The sequence below is a fragment of the Nyctereutes procyonoides genome, unplaced genomic scaffold (genome assembly GCF_905146905.1).
Source record: "Nyctereutes procyonoides isolate TBG_1078 unplaced genomic scaffold, NYPRO_anot_genome, whole genome shotgun sequence".
Taxonomy (NCBI): Eukaryota; Metazoa; Chordata; class Mammalia; order Carnivora; family Canidae; genus Nyctereutes; species Nyctereutes procyonoides.
This window is the reverse complement of record NW_026575125.1, coordinates 14,007,232-14,023,233: the sequence shown is the minus strand read 5'-3', so window position 1 is coordinate 14,023,233 and position 16,002 is coordinate 14,007,232. Positions and strand designations below refer to the sequence as shown.

The 16,002-nt window shown below is 50.4% G+C and overlaps 1 protein-coding gene across 6 annotated transcripts in view; it reads left to right on the top strand.

The window, feature by feature from the left end:
- The window catches only part of RAI2 (retinoic acid induced 2), a 390,031-nt gene that overhangs the window by 320,334 nt on the left and 53,695 nt on the right, over positions 1-16,002 (top strand). Inside the window, exon 1 of one of the 6 annotated variants that reach the window (XM_055339130.1) lies at positions 8,713-8,801. The exons of 3 other annotated variants lie outside the window; for them this stretch is intronic. The gene's annotated coding sequence lies outside the window, so the exon portion shown is untranslated. Of the gene's footprint in view, positions 1-8,712; positions 8,802-9,152; positions 9,386-10,046; positions 10,082-16,002 lie in introns of those variants that run through there. 2 more of the 6 variants (XM_055339128.1, XM_055339133.1) reach the window with 2 other exon arrangements.

Here is a 16,002-nt window from a genome sequence, read left to right as displayed (position 1 = left end):
CTTCTCCCTCTGCCTATGTCTCTGCCTCTCTCTCTCTCTGTGTGTGTGACTATCATAAAAAAAATTTAAAATCAGTTTGGCAGCATGTAATTGTTTCTGTGTCTGCCCCAGAAATATTACAGCTGTGTATTTATTCTGAGAAATAATTATTAATGGGAACATTGATATACACAAAGAAACTAATTGTAGTGCTGGTTACAATAGCAGAATTTGGAAGTAGCCCACACTTCCAATAGTAGGGGAAAAGCTAAGTATATGGTGATGAATGTACTGGATAAAACCGTTCACTGAACCATCGAAAATGTCTGTTTTGATTATGAAATATTATCAGAATGCTATGGGAAATGCTTATTGGTTGAAGATATTAAGAGGCAAGAGCGGGAGTAAAATCATTTGTAATATTATTTCTGATGGGTAAGTGCTATAAAGAGAAAAACTTGAAGGGAATATACAGATCATCAAGAGGGGTTATGAGTGAATGTTTATACTGACGATAGAATAGCCTGTTACACTTATATATAATTTTTAATGAATGTTACAATGAAAAATCATTTTAAAAGAATAAAGTATATGTAATCTAAAGTATTTCTATATTAATTATGATTTTTTTCTAAGGCAATACTGTCATTTTCAAAAGGTCACCTTATTTGTAAAATGTTCTTCAAAAAAGCAAAAACAATCACTATAAATCTCTAATGAAGATACATCTAAGAAGAAGGAGTGAAGGAGGTAGTCAAGGAGGGTGGTAGTCTGCAACTTATGCAAATGCTCTTGCCAGGTTTGGGGGCATTCCCTGTAAGGTGGGATGTCCGTGACTGAGAAACCAGCTCTGTCCCATGCAGACAGCAACGTGGCCATCACAGACTGGTGGGAAATTCTTTAGTGAGTGGGACCAGGTGGTGGAGCTGTATGTTCGGCGGAAGGCACGAGAACCAGGCAGAGAAGCAGACCCCAAAGTCTGATCCTAGGGCTGAGGCCAGTGTGGGAGGGGGTCACGGAGAGGATGACTGGGGAGTGCTGTGACTCAACTTGGTGGCTGAGCGACGCCTTGGGAACACAAGGAGCTTGGACGGGAGATCCTGTGTCATGTCCCACCCGACACACTGCTGGTCTGGTTCAGAAATTGGGCAGGCATAATCGTAGGGATGAAGAGCATGAGAGGAGTCACCTGCAAGGGGCTGAGGTGGGCAGGGGCTGACGCTGAGCAATCTCCCAGGAGCCCGGATATGGACCTGGCACAGAGAGGCCACAAATGCAAAGGACAGCAAGGAAAGCTGCTAGCCGTCCTGGCAAGAGAGATTTCACCTTGTTCTCTTCTCCTCCCTCTCTGAAATTGTTCTGCTCATAAAATTCTAGAATTTGAGAAATTCTAGCAGCTGAAAACAGCATGATTAAAGCCCCTTCTATATTATACACGCTGCCCTGTTCCCAAATGAAGGACCTCGTCAACCCGTTTCACCTCTTGAACTTAGAGCAACAGAAACTTTGTCAGTGATGTTGGAGAGACTTGCCATATGTGAACTGGACACACTCAACAGGCCGCCCCCACTGGAGGGTTACGGGAGCGGGCGATCACCTGGGGGCAGGGACCATTGGTGACATTGCCGGCCACCTTCTGGTTTGTTTGTAAACAGCGTGCTAGCTGGGTCGGGTAGGTTGGATCTAGGAGGGAGGTAATCACTCCCAACAACCCACGGGTTTGCTGGCTGAGAAAGCCCTCCGTAGCTCTCCTTCCAAGAGACAATGGCAGAGATAGACCCTTGCTGTCACCACAGCGCCGGGACAGGGAACGGTGGTTTCAGGCCAGTGGGGATATTTAGGGGCGGCTGCTTGCTGTCTCCCTTAACATGAACACTGCCACCGTGGAGTGTCTCCGCAGTTATTTGTTATGATTGCTTTGGATGACAGTCTGATTGTCGATGTCCGTCACTCAGGGCAACTTGAAGAGTTTCCCCTTCTTACTGAGAGATCAATCTGGTTCATTATTTGAATAAATTTTTAAGAAAGGAAAGGTAATAAAAATAAAAAAAAAAAAGGAAAGGTAAGTCTGACACCTGGAGAGAGAAAAGGACTTGGCTTGTGTAAAGCTGTGTGTGTGTGTGTGTGTGTGTGTGTGTGTGTGTGTGTGTGTGTCTGCTGAACGTCATTTTCCCCGTCGGAAGGCTGGGTCGTGTGGGGTCATCTCTGAGCCTGCCTGTTCTTGGTCCTTCACGTGCCGGTATTTCAAACACGCTCGTGTTATAGTTGGCATTGTTTTCCCATCCAGCAAAATAATTTAGCTCTCCAAAACCAAATCTGAGTCTATTTTCCTCTTAGTCATAATCCACTACCTATTATTCATGCCCCATGACTCCAGGTCTCTTTCCCAGCTTTAATTTTTGTTTCTGGTCCCCTTTTGCTGATAAACATGCACTCTTTGTTTCATGCAGCCCGGCTCCTCGCTTAGCTTGTACGGAGCTCCCCACTAATGTGGACAAACCCTGATAGCCTCGGGTGACAGTCACATGGCTCCAAACCCAGTCTGGCCACCTGCTTCCTCCACATGGAAAAGGAAGGTTGTAAGGCTCGTACTAGGTAAGGGGTATTGAAGCCCCTTGGGAATAAGAGACCAAAGCACAATGTGAGGGGAGAGGATCGTGATTAGCCATCGCTTACGGAAGGTGTCTTACCTAGAGAGAAGGAAGGTGGGTTCTGTGGGAGATGTAGGCCATGCCCCCTCCCCATGATGACAGTCAGGTCAGAAAGATGGGACTTCATGGGGAAGACAGCTAGAGAGAGCAGAGCAAAACCACTCAGAGCACTGAGAGAGCCAGAGATAGAACTAAGCTCTCCTGCCCCTGGCCCCTGGGCACAGGACTCTGAGCCCTTTGTTGAGGCAGGAGCGGGCCTGGGAGGCGCTGCTGGGATGAGAACCACCATGTACAGGGCAGCCCTTCCAACTTGGGCAGAGCTGTGGGCTTCAACCGTCTTCTTATTTATACTTGTCCTTAAAGTCAGATTACAATATCAATTGCTCACCTACTTCCTCTCTCCGCTTGTTTTTGTCACACCTCTTGATTCCAGGATGGCCCCTATCCCATCTGGGACGAAGCAAAACAGAACAAAATTAAAACAATTCTGTAACTGCATGTATGTCTTAGGATGCTTTCAATCGCAAGCAATGGAGATCTGACTCCAAGAAGCTGAAGCTATGAGACAGTGTAGTAACTTATACAACCGGGACTGTGAGTTCAGGCGGCTCCAGAAGGGGTTAGTTGCTCCAGCTGTTCAGTAACATCATCAGAGTTTTAGGCTCTTTCTCTGCCTTTGTTGTGCCACCTTGAGCACCAGCTGCCTCCTAGGCCTGGCTCCTAGCATCATCATGACCATTCATCCTGCTCCGGTGGGAAGACCCAGTTTATGCCTTTTGCCCTGACCGTGAGTCATGGCAACCCATTCACTCTCGGCAGTGTCCCAGGGTGGATGATCAGATATATGGTCACCTGCATTATGTTTTTGTTGCCACTTGCAAATGTGGTTCCATTATCTACAGTCCATTGGGTCAGGGAGAGTGGCTTTCCTGGAAGAGTCAGAACTCACCCATAGAGCCCCAAGCAGATCTCTCCTCTCGTCTGTTTGGTCCACATTATAGAAGGAGGGATGCCATTTGCCTCGGATCAAGTGGTCCCCACCCTAAAGCTAGGCTCAGATCCAAGGCATATCGTTCCATGGAGAGGGATGGACACCTGAACAACATTAGGGTTCTCTTCGGAAAGAGGAATGCAGACTGGAGCGGCCACAAGCAAAATCCTTTAAAATGGGCCTGCTTCTTATTCCTGACAGTTTCTCAAAATCCTCTGAGGTCAAATGCTCTCCTGATTGTGAGGCTAGATTATGAGAGACTTCAGTGCAGAGCAAGGACAGTACTTTATTACTCTGTGTGTTTCAGCGTGTACTTTCCTCCTGCGAAGTCACAACTGTTTGCGATGTGCTTGTGGGATACCTATCTGAAGAACCAGCTGGCATATCCTTTGATCTGGTCTTCGCTAAAATTGGCAGAGACTTCATATGAATGTACTGTACCCTTTGGATAAAATCAAGACATAATACAATTCACATAAAATCTTCAAGTGAAGGCTACTTGAAGTTTCCATGCAGACCACGTTAAAGGTCTCGGTTCTGTCAAATAGTGGCAACCTTTGTCTTACCCCGTGGCCTTTGAATGTTCCTCAGGTAGAAAAGTCTTTCTTACTGGACTGTTTCTCTGAATGCTTTCCATCTTCTTCCCCCAAGCCTGGGTTTCATTTCGATCCTCTGCTTTAATTACCCCTTGCACATTTTTTTCTTCAGCATTTGCCCCTTTGCATTGTGATCATGTTTTCAGATGCCTGCCTCAACTCGATCACTTGTAGTGGTAAATACTATTGACCACTAATTTTTTTTAAAGGCTCTCAATTTTAAATACATGATTCAAATTTAGTAAGATATAGATTCCCTAAGAATTTTTTGAAAGCAATGGGCCCTTTTCCCCAGACACATTCACACCCATGAGTCACAACCCCAGGGCTTCCTGGCACTCCTTAGAGAAACCCACCGTGATGTTTATGCAGATCATGTCAAATCATGTCGGCATTACTACAGGGTGATGGACTCAGCCACCGACTCAAGTCACATATGTCTTCCACAGAGCTTAATACTCACTGGTTCAGCCAGCATCCGGGACCCAACAACTCCCAAATTTAGGTCTTCAGCTTAGATCTTGACCTTCTGCTCCTGCACATGCCTATTGGACTTGCCTATGTGGTTACCCAGTGGGCACTTCCCACTCAGGAGGCCCTAACCAGAACTCCCTGGAGCAGACACAGATGGTGCTCCACCCACGTCCCCTGGATGCTACCATCCTAGTGTGTTCCACAGACATCCAGCTGCCGGTATCTTCTCTCTCTACCTGAGAAAGACTCTCTGCCTATGCTAGGTGGCAGGCCAGAACTGGGCAGCCCTCAACCAGCTTCCTCTTCGTGGGACTGTTCTGAAGTGGGTGTTTTGTATCATATCCAAGAGTTTGCCCATGGAATTAAGCTCCACAGTGGTAACTGGCCTTGATAACGTATCCCCATTGGCTGCCATCCCTCTGTCTGCCTCCCCCACTCCGCTACCAGTGTCTCCTTTCACCTTCCAAATCAACTTTCTGCACTTGAATCCTTGTCTCAGGATCTGCTTCTGGGGGAACATACAGCATTCATCATCGCCAGTCCCAAATCTGCTTCTCTCCCTAGGACCTCTATTGCAGTGACCACACCCCAACCCACCCAGTCACCAATTCTGAAAGCCTGGTGCCAGGGACCCTAACTGCTCCTGTTTCCTCCATCATTGAATCCTTTCAGTTCTGCAGCCTGAGTAGAACTTGACTCAAGTTCTTACTCTTCATTTCTGCTGGTACTACCTTGAGTCAAACTCTGATAATTGCCACAGCCTCTCTCACCTGGTCTTCCTGCTACCGACCTCACTCCCTCCAGTTGGCCCTTCACACCCACCAGCAGAGTGTGCATTCCTCAACCCAACTCTTTCTTGGTTCACCCCCTTGCTTAAAGTCTTCATTGGCTCCCCGTTGACTACCAAAAAAAAGCTCCTTTAAACGACAGATCGGGGACCTCGGCTGCCCCCCAGCTTCCTCCACCTCCACCCCTGCTATTCTTCACAGCCTCTGTTCCAGTCCCACAAAATATCTCCAGCCTCCAGAATGTGCTGTGCATCTGAGCTTTGGTGCCTGCTGTTCCTTTCATTTGTAATGTCTTTCCCTTACTTTGAAAAACTCCTATTTATTTCTCAATGCTCTGCTCTTGTCACCATCTCCGTGCAGTCCTTTCTGACTGCTCTGCCCCAAGCCATTCTCGACTCTTTCCATCATGAGGCTAGCCCCACTCCTTTGGGGGTTCACTGAGTCCATGTGACAACTTCTCATGCACCGAATAGTGTCACAGTGCATCATTAACAGTTCATTTATTAGCCTCTGAGCTCCTTGGGGTCAGCAACCCTGTGTTAACCATCTCTCTAACTGCAGCCCTTAGCTCAGTGACTGGCATACAACAGGTGCTTAATAGATGTTGATTGGATAAATAAAGGAATCATCCATCTGGCAAGTATGTGAAAACTACATTATGAGGAGATGCTGTATTAGAAAAGCAAGATATAGATAAAAGAATCAGATCTGACCTGGGAAGTTGCTCGAGTCCTTACTTAAAATCCCCAATCATTAAAATCAGAGGTCTCAAAAATCACCGTGGGCAGCCCTGGAAGATTTTTTGGGCTCTTTCCTGCTATTTGGGCATATCCTTTCTTCCCTCCATTTTCTTGGGCATCCCTTTAACCGTATGAATACAATTCTTCCATATTAATGTCTTAGTTCTGTCCCAGACATCTCCTGCCTGCTCCAGACCTGCTCTATGATTATGGACTTCTCTTTTTTCCGTCTCTCTGCAAGGGCAGTCGCGATGAAAATACAGAAGGGTGCCACTGTACACTTCTGTGGGACCATAATGCCTGTTTATTATGCATTAATCTGAATCAATATAGTCTTTCCTGAAAACATAAGCTCCTCAAAGGGCAGCAAATATGAATCACAACTGCCAGCGAGGATCAAACATTAACCCAGGGTTGTGATGAGGCCAACAAAAGAAATAGGCTAGTAATTGCCTTCCAGGATATCAATCCCTACCTTATACACACATACCCCCTCAGCACACACAAAACCTTTATGGATCTTTCATCCATGAACTTGCCCAATTATAATTGCCCAGCTGTGTCTTTAGTTGTATTCTGGCTAGGTCCTGGCAACAGAGACCTCACATACTTGATCCAAGGATTCGGAACCGTCATGAGATCTCTAGAGGAAGTCTTTGGCTACTGGAAGGGCTGAAGACACATTCACAGACATATTTCCACAGGTATCATTAATGACTCGAAGCTGGTTTAAGACCTCAAGAGCCTGACCGAAACAAGTAGGAACCGGTACTTTCTGCTGATATTCATTATTATCAATTCTTAAACTTGTACTGTGTGTCTTTCTGCCTCTATGTCAACTCGGTACTTCTTAATTTAACTGGGTTTTTTTTTCCCCAAAAGAGGAAATTCAGTATCAAGGAATGGTACCTTCAAGATTGCGTCTTTCTTAGGAACAGTAGGCACAGTGCCCGGAGCCCACAATACGTTTAGGAGCCCATAGAAATGTTTTCATTTCTTTTAAAATCAAAAGAAAAGATGATCTTCTAGGTCGAAGAAAATGTATTAGCGTGTAATATTAATATATTTGTCTTTACACCAATGCAATCGTAAAATGTAACTTGTAGGGTTTTTTTTTTAATGGAGGAGGGAACCCACAAAGGCAAAAGCGTCCACACAAATCATAATGTGGCCCTGGTCTCTACCACATCATGCTTGCAACACAACAAAGTTAGAATAGAACCTCTGAGCCACCAGTTCAGGTTCCCATAGCAATTATAAACTTGCCAGGCTGCCCTCTATGTCTTTCACATTGCGTGTGGCCACCCCAAATTCTTTTTTTTTTAAATAAATTGTTATTTATTTATGATAGTCACACAGAGAGAGAAGCAGGCTCCATGCACCGGGAGCCTGATGTGGGATTCGATCCCGGGACTCCAGGATCGTGCCCTTGGCCAAAGGCAGGCGCCAAACCGCTGTGCCACCCAGGGATCCCCCACCCCAAATTCTACAAGAGGGAAGTCATGGTTCCTAGTCGTGATGTTGGGATGGAGGATTGATCATGCAAAGGAGACCTAGAATTAGACTGCTCTCTGCTCTGATTGAAGTAACTTCAGCTCTGTCGTTCTCTCAAATATCTTCGTCCTGTTTTTATTTCCGGAAAAAAAATCTACATCTGTAGGGATTCCTTAATCCAGTGCAGTTGCTTCTTTTGCTCTCTTAAAATATGTATAGGATTTAGGGTTTTTATTTTATTTTCAAACGGTCACTAGTGCTGCTAATACCTATTCCTTATTTACTGGCTGGCAACCATATATTCAGTCATCTCTGTAACTCCAGGTTTTAGCCTCGGTGTCTGGCAAACACCAGGTGCTTAAGAAATGTTAGATTAATAAACAAAAACACCTCTCAGGCAAGTTCGTGGAAATTAGATTACGTCTGTGGGCTCGTTTTGTCTTTAATAATGTGACACCTCGTGAGAAGGACCTTGTGCCTGTATCACAGTGGCATTTTTGGGGGTGATCGCGAGCCCTCCCCAGCCCTCCCGCCTCCATCAGCCAGCCACTTCGTCTCTCCTGGGCTCTGGTCTCGCTCTTCTTCATCCTGGGGCGTGGAAGGGTCCCCGGCCTGCCGGTGGGCAGCAGGATCCCCGGCCCCCCCGGCGTCCAGCACCCCCTCCCCCGGCCCGCGCCTCGGGCGCCCCTTCCTCCTGCCACCGTGCACCGCCCCCAGCCACGCCCTCCCCGTGGGCGCGATCACCTGTCCCTCCTCCGCCGCCGCCTCCTCGGGTACCCTCTCGCCCCCCTCCTGCTCCCCCTCCTCCGCCACCTCCCCCAAGCCCTCCCCTTCCCCGCCTCCTCCCACCCCTTGGTGTATATAGTAAAGGCCGGGCGCCGCACGCAGACACACACTCGCCCGGACACAGGCGCGCACACACTCACGCACAACCGGCAGCAGCGGCGACAGCGGCTCGGTGACAGCGGCGACGGCGGCTCCCACCGCTGCGCACCCCCTTCAGGCGGCGGGCGGCGAGGCCAGGCCGGAGAGTTCCCGCACCCGCGACAACCCCGTGGCTTCCTGGAGGCGGCGGCCGCGATTGCGAGGTAGCCGCCGCGGCGCCCCAGTGCGGGCCGGGGTCCCCCCGCCCGCCCGCCCGCCCCGCGCGGACCTGCCGCCGGGACGCAGGGGGCGCGCCGGGCTGGGCGCGCCTGGCGGGGCCCGGCGCCCGGGGAGGGGCCTGCTCCCGTGGGCAGGACGGCGCCCGGAGGCCGGGGCCAGCTGGGAGGGCCGGGCGGGGGCGGGGACGCGGGCCGCGGCCGCCACCCGTGCGGCGTCCCCGGGCCCCGCTCCCGCTCCCGGCGCCGCGCACTGGCTGGCGGGGCCGGAGAGGCGGCGCCGGCCGGCGGGGCGGGGGCCCCGAAGTGGGTTTCGGGCCGCCACGGGCGCTGGCACCGGCACAGAGGGCGGCGCGCGGCGGACTCCGCGCCCGGGCACCGCACCGGGCCGCCCGCGGCTCTGCCGCTCTGCCCCGGCCCGGGGAAGCCGGCGCCTTCCAGGCCCTTCGAAAGATGGATTCTGTTGACGTATCCGGCGGCCCTGGCGAGCCGGGTGGAAAGTTGGGTTTTGCCAGATCGCGCCGGGCTCGTCTTTGTGACGCTCGGCCGGCCCCGCATCGCCCCGAAGCCGGGTGAGTGTGCGTCGGCGTCCCGGAGCCTCGAGCCCCCCGGCGCCCGGAGCCGGGCCCGCCGCACCGGCTCGGGCTTTCTGCCATGTTAGGCACCGGGCGCCGTTCTCGCAGCTTCTTGCGTGCGTTTCGGCGGCGCCCTTCGCTGCGGAGGGACTTCCCGCTTCGCTCGGCGCCGGCGTTTTCGGGCTTGGGGTTGTGCTCTGCGTGTTTGCCTGTTTGCCGTTAAAGCCCGACTATTGTTCGGAAGCCCCGCCTGGGTGGGGACATGGCACCCCCCACACTTGCCGGCGAGGGGTCGAGATGTTGCCAAACAGCTGCTGCTTTGTGTCTCCCTATCAGGAGTCCCCGGAGTGGGTTTGGGGCACGGCGGATGGATGCACAGGGCGGCGGGGCACGGACGAGGAAGGTGGCTCCGGACGAGCGGATTGTCACCCACCCGGTGGCGTGCGGTCGGCCTCCCTTTCGGCCTGCCAAACTTTTATGAATATTCCTTTTGTGGCAGGGGAAAGCGTAATGAATTCAGCCCAGTTTTCCAGGGAGAAGCAACCCGGCTTTAACAATGGTTTGAGAACTTAATCAATGAGAAAGGCAGGGGGAGGAGGAGGAGGACGAGGAGGAGGACGAGGACGAGGACGAGGAGGAGGAGCGGAGGAGCTGACACCATGTCGGGGATGTGGCTGCTTCTCGCAGACTCAGGTAGGGGAGAGGTGGGCAGGGCCGAGCGCAGCTCCTGGGTGGCCGAGTTCGGGGGAACTGTCGGTAGCTCTCACCTGCGCCCGCTGCAGCCGCCCCAACCCCCCCATCGTGCCCCCATCTCACGCTCTCTACCCAGCCCCTGGCGGTGGGGCTCGAGGGGCGCCTTGCGGCCGGCCCCCCTCATCTGGCGTTTTTAAGGATGTGTAAATATTTTGCCGAGCATAAGTGACATCAACAGAATGATATTCCGCAGAGCCCGGGTGTGCAGCGATGATAAATAGATAGGGCCAAACAAAGTTTTGATAACCGCGGATTCTCATGGCTCGCTCTGTTTCATTTGGGTCTTTGTTTTTGTTGGTTTAGCATTATCTCTCATCCTCTGGTGTGATCCCTTTATTTAGCTGCTTTTGGAAGCTTCTCTTTAGAACAGAGAGAAAAGCAGCCAGCAGGGAGAAAACAATTCTTAGCCTCGCATGCATCTCGCAAGGTTTTTTTTTTTTTTTTTTTGTGCTTTTCCCAGGGAATCCTTCCCAGTGTTGTCTAGGTGGCTCTCTTCCCCCTTTTGAGTCTTCAGAATCGTTTGTTGATTGATCAAGAGACTTACTTAACGGTAACTTTGAAAGTGTGTCCTGATGTGCTTTTGTTACAGGGGAGGGGTGGCGGTGTGGGAGGACGCTAGTGGGGAGGCTAGTGTGTGGGAGCCACTCGCCAGGGCAGCATTATGCCCCCACCCGCTGTTTTATCATTTGCGTTTTCTTCTCAAAGAGGAACACGGGCAGCTGTGCCACTTTCAGAAGTCGGGGGTGGGCTGGAAGGCACAGAATCATAAACCGGGTGGCATCCCAATTTCTCTGCTCCTTAGAAGCCCTCAGAGGCCACCCACCCATCCCGGAATCCCCTCCCCCCAGAAATATCCTACAAATGGCCACTTGTGTCTCATCGTGACTGATGCCCACTAGAGGCATTCCAAGGCAGCCCAGGCACCCTGAGCCAAGTCAGACTGAACTTGGGGTACTTGGCCGCTTTGGCACGAGCCCATGGAACCATGGGGGGTCCTTTATCATGCAAAGAAGCACCAGACTTCCAGCTGTTGAGGTTTGGCCCCAGGAAAACCTGCCCATCTCAGGAAAAAATGAGGAAACAGCTTTCCAGGTGAGGCCAGTTGCCAGTGTAAGAACTTGGTTGGTGGGCAGTTGGGTAGGAACTGTAAAATAAATAAAAAGTCTTGTAGCCAGAAAACAGCCTCTGAGACAGGGCCTCTGAAAAGCAAGCAAGAAAAAGAAGATGTAAGAGGTGTGTGACGAAGTGTTGCTGGGAGTGCTGTAGCACTAGGAGAACAGATTCGGCTCTAGCTACAGCCCCCCGAAAAGCTAGATAGGACTGGCTCCCCACCTCCCTCCCATCCTGAATGGAGGTATCCTGTACGTGCAATCTACAGTAAGAAAATAGCAAGTGTGTGTTCTCTGGCTCCTTCCCTAACCTTCGATTCGGGGGAGAAGAGGATAGTGGAGGGACATAAATTGGGAAAGGAATTACCATTTGTCGTTGCCCTCTGTCTGCCAAACACTTCACACGTGGGAAACCACGATGTGATGGAGGCATTATTTTATAGATAAGGAATCTTCCAGTCGCATGTCTGAGTCCAGACTTCTGTGGTTATGAATTAAAGGGGCAATCTGTCCCTCTAACCCCTCTTCCAAGTCTCTTATTTATTTCTCCCAAAGGCCAGAGCCCTCAGCCCCTACACATTCACAAAATATGGTCCCTAACTTGGGGAGGCGGGAAGCCTACCGGTGAGGCAGCCTAGTCAGCCAGGGTACATGCTTATGTGCCAAGTAGATAGACCCCAGGTAGTCGCAGACTATTTCAGATGGAAACACAATGCCTCGTCATCTTGGGATTTCCAACACCCAACTGTTGCTGGATAAATAAGAGTTGAGTGACTAAGTGATGGAGCTGATGGAGTGAATGGTGGTAGGGTGGCAGCTGTAAGTCATTGTCAAGGGACGCTCAGCAGGCAGAAATCCAGAGATTTTTATATTTGCTTGGAGATTTGGAGTTCCTGGTGTCATGCTCTATTTCTAGCTTGGGGTAGGTCCAAGGCGACAAGTTCATGTGATATGGGCGAGAGCATTCCCGTTTTTATAGATGAGGAAACTGAGCTAAGACAGGTTAAATAATTAGCCCGAGGTCTGTGGTAGGACCAAAGGATGGCTAAAGTGTATCTGACCCTTAACTATCCCTAGCATAAATACACTCTCAATAAAAATGAGATGACGTCTTAGCACACAAATGCATCCTGTAAGCAAGTCCCTTAGCCCCTTTCCAACCAGATGGTAGCCTTTAACCCGCTAGAAACTCTGGAGCCCCTGGAAGAACCAGGATTTGAATCCATGTATGATTCTCTTGCCTCCCTGATCAGAATATGCGGGGGAACCTCAGAGAATGAGGCTCTCAAGGAAGGGGAAAGAGGGCTAATTGTACTCTCCCCTGCACAAAAGCCTGTGTGGGATTCTGAATTAAGCCTGGTACGGGGATCAGGGTGCCATCCTTGCTATAGAGTTGGCTGCTCTTGTCTTTGGAGGATGCCTGTGATTACCACTTCTCCCTCCCACCTGTTCATCTGCCTGGATCCCCATCATCTCGTTCTTTCTAGACTCAAGGCATCTCCTTTGTAGCTCCAAATTTTTTCATGAGCCTCTTGAGCCTACTGCTCTCCTGTGTTCTGATGGCGGCTGGTGAGGAGGTGATTTTGGTGGTTGCATTTGTACTTCTGGATTTTGCACATGACCCTCCTTCTCCCTCCAGCCAAGAACACACGCACAGACACACATACATGCGCAAATGCAGGCGCATGTAATTTGATCATGTTTCTTTATCTGCTTCACCAAATTAGATTGCAAACCCAGAATTGTTATTGAAAGAACGTACGTGACTTTGGTGATCTTCTGTCCCAGCCCCTGCCTTGGACAGATCAGAAAAGCTAAGATGGAGGCGGCTCAACCAGCAGATGCCTTGAGTAATGATTATACTCGCTGGCCTGCCCGCTGCTGTGGGGCAGCCCCCCACATTGTAAGCATGGGCCCTGGGCCTCTCATGAAAGCCCACTGGGCTTCTAGAATATCCCAATCCTTGCGATTCCGATTTCTGCTCTAATTCTTTGCTCCAATAATTTGATGGCTCACCCTGCTCTCACCTGTCACTCTTTCTTCCCACAGGTTTTTGGTCTCGCGCTGCATTGTCTAACAGAGCCTTTTATGATGATGGAAATATCCCATTATCTGCACCATCCCATACAGTAGCCACAAGTCACATGTGGCTATTAGTAATCGGAAGGTGGCCAGTCCAAAGTAGGATGTGCATAAGGATGACATTCGTGCGTGCTTTCTAAGACTTATTAGCACACAGAAAAAAAGAATGCAAAACAGCTCATTAATAATTTTCATATCGATCACACAGTGCAATGATAATATTTTCAATATGTTGGTCGAATAAGCTACAATATTAAAATGAATGTCACCTCTTTCTTTGAATCTTTTTAATGTGTCTACCCGAAACTTTTAAGTGGCACGTTTATTTCTATTAGGCAGCGCTTGTCTAGAGCAAACTAAGCACCAGCCTGTGCCTTCAGCCTCAGAGTACCTCTAGATGTTTTAGGGGGCATAAGCACCCTTTGTCTCCATGGCAGGTGAGAGGCATGGGCCGACTCAGTGGCCACAACAGCCTGGCATCAGGCAACTTTGATTTTCGGTAGCTAAGGTGTCTCTTGGAGGAGGGTGCCTGGCCAAGCCTATCCTCGAGCATGTTCGCTCAGTCAAGCTCCCCTGAGGAATGTGGGCTCCCCAGACTTGATGGAGGTGAGAGAGCAAGGCAGGCGTGGGGATGGGCAGGGCCGGCTTGAACACAATGAGCCCTTTCCTCTCCTCCCCTCCACCTCTCCCCACACCAGGCTGGTGTCCTGGTCCACCCGAGAGCTGTGTCTCGCCCGAGTACCTGCTCTTCTCGACGCCTGGTCTAAGAATATCCTTCCTGGGGATTTGCGCTGTGAGGACAGTGTCCCAAGTAGACACCCCAATGGCGACAGTGGGTTATTTGGGGCTGGAGCCAATCTCAGAGAAGGAGAAAGGAAAAAGAGGATGCACACAGTTGTTTCCTGACAGCTTGATGGAAACAAGAGCGAGGAGACAGATACCGTTTCTGTGAGAGAGACAGAGTAAATGCAGGGAAGCCAAGCCCCACCTCACACACCCCGGTGCTGCAGATGAGGAAACCTGACGGACGGACAGTTCCTGGGGACGGCCAGGGCTCAGCGGGCACCGCGGACCTCCTGGGCCCTTCCCTGGGCGCCGGGCATGGCCCAAGTAGGCGGAAAGAGCTGGAACAGTGAACTTGGGGCTGCGGTGATTTATGGGTCAGGCCCCGTGGCTCTGGCTCCTGAGGGGGCTGCCCCCACAGGGGACCCTTGGCTGACCCCCTTGAGCGCCTCGGAAGGAGCTGGTTTTGTTTCCCATGGCAGAAGCAGACTGTTTACTGGAGCACAGGAAGAATCCGACATTCTGGCGAAAAATAATTCATTAACAGCCAGGGTATTACCAGTTCCCTGGAAAAGCTCCTCCAGCTGCACTGTAGCAACTGTTCTTTTTCAGCAGCAGATTCGGGCCTCGCTGGCAGCCAAGACTGGCTGTGCTTGGGCGTTTTTGTCGTTGTTGTTATTTTTGCTTTTGTGCGTATGGCCACTTCTGCCTTATAATTCAGGGGAAGGCATGGTGGCCGCCGGGGGTCGAAGTGGTGTAGCTGTCACCGTTATGTCCTTCATGGCTCGAGCCTGGAAGCCCTAGGCCGACCCCAGGACCACGCGTCCCTCCTGACCAAAGCCCGCCCCGTGCCAGCGGCCTTGTAGAGCCACACGGAGTATTCTAGACCTGTAGGAATTTCAGAGGATCTCAACACCTGCTCTCAAGACCCTCTGGAAGCAATTGGCTGAGGGACCCCCAGCCCCAGCCCCGCCCTCCCACAGGCACACAACAGCAGGCCGAAAGTCCTGTCTTGGCTGTGTGGGATTCTTTGCTTACTATTAATTGACACAGTGGGGCCAAAGTATATGATTCATCATCCCAGTTTTGAGGGCATTTGGAAAGCCAGGCAGGCGTAGCCAAGAGAATGGGCTGCATGTTTTGCTCACCGAGAAGGATGGAATCTACAGTAAATAAAATGAAATGATTCAGGAAGCTTTTTATGCTGTGGGAAAAAAAAATCTGCTTTAAAAAAAGGTTTTTGTCTGCTTGTTTGTTTTTTAATGCCTCATGTTCAGAAATGCATACCCAGCTAGCAAGAAATGGAAAAGAGTGGCATTTCCTTATTTTCGTTTTTTTTTTTTTAAACTCTAATTGCAGGTTAAGTAAGATACGATGTATTGATCTTGGTTTTGTATGGGACATAACTAGATTATCATTTTATTTTATGGGATATTAATTTCCATCCATTTAGCCTGATGAAATATGCATTTCAAATGCACCCTGTCTACCCCCTGCCATCATCATGGTCTTTCTCTCTCTCTCTCTCTCTCTCTCTATTTTTTCAGGAAGAGAGAGCAAGGTGGGGAGGGGAAGTGGAGGGGCAGTGAGGGAGAAAGAGAATCCCAAGCAGCCTCCATGCCCAGCATGGAGTCCGACACGGGGCTCAATCTCACAACCCCGAGATCATGACCTGAGCTGAAACCAAGAGTCAGATGCTTAGGGGCGCCTGGATGGCTCAGTAGCTTGAGCGTCTGATTCTTGGTTTCAGCCCAGGTCATGATCTCATGGCTGGTGGGATTAAGCCCCATGTCAGTCAGACTCCATGCTCAGTGGGGAGGGTTCTGCTTGAATATTCTCTCCCTCTGTCCCTCCCCCTCAAAAAAATAAATATTTTTGAAAAATGAG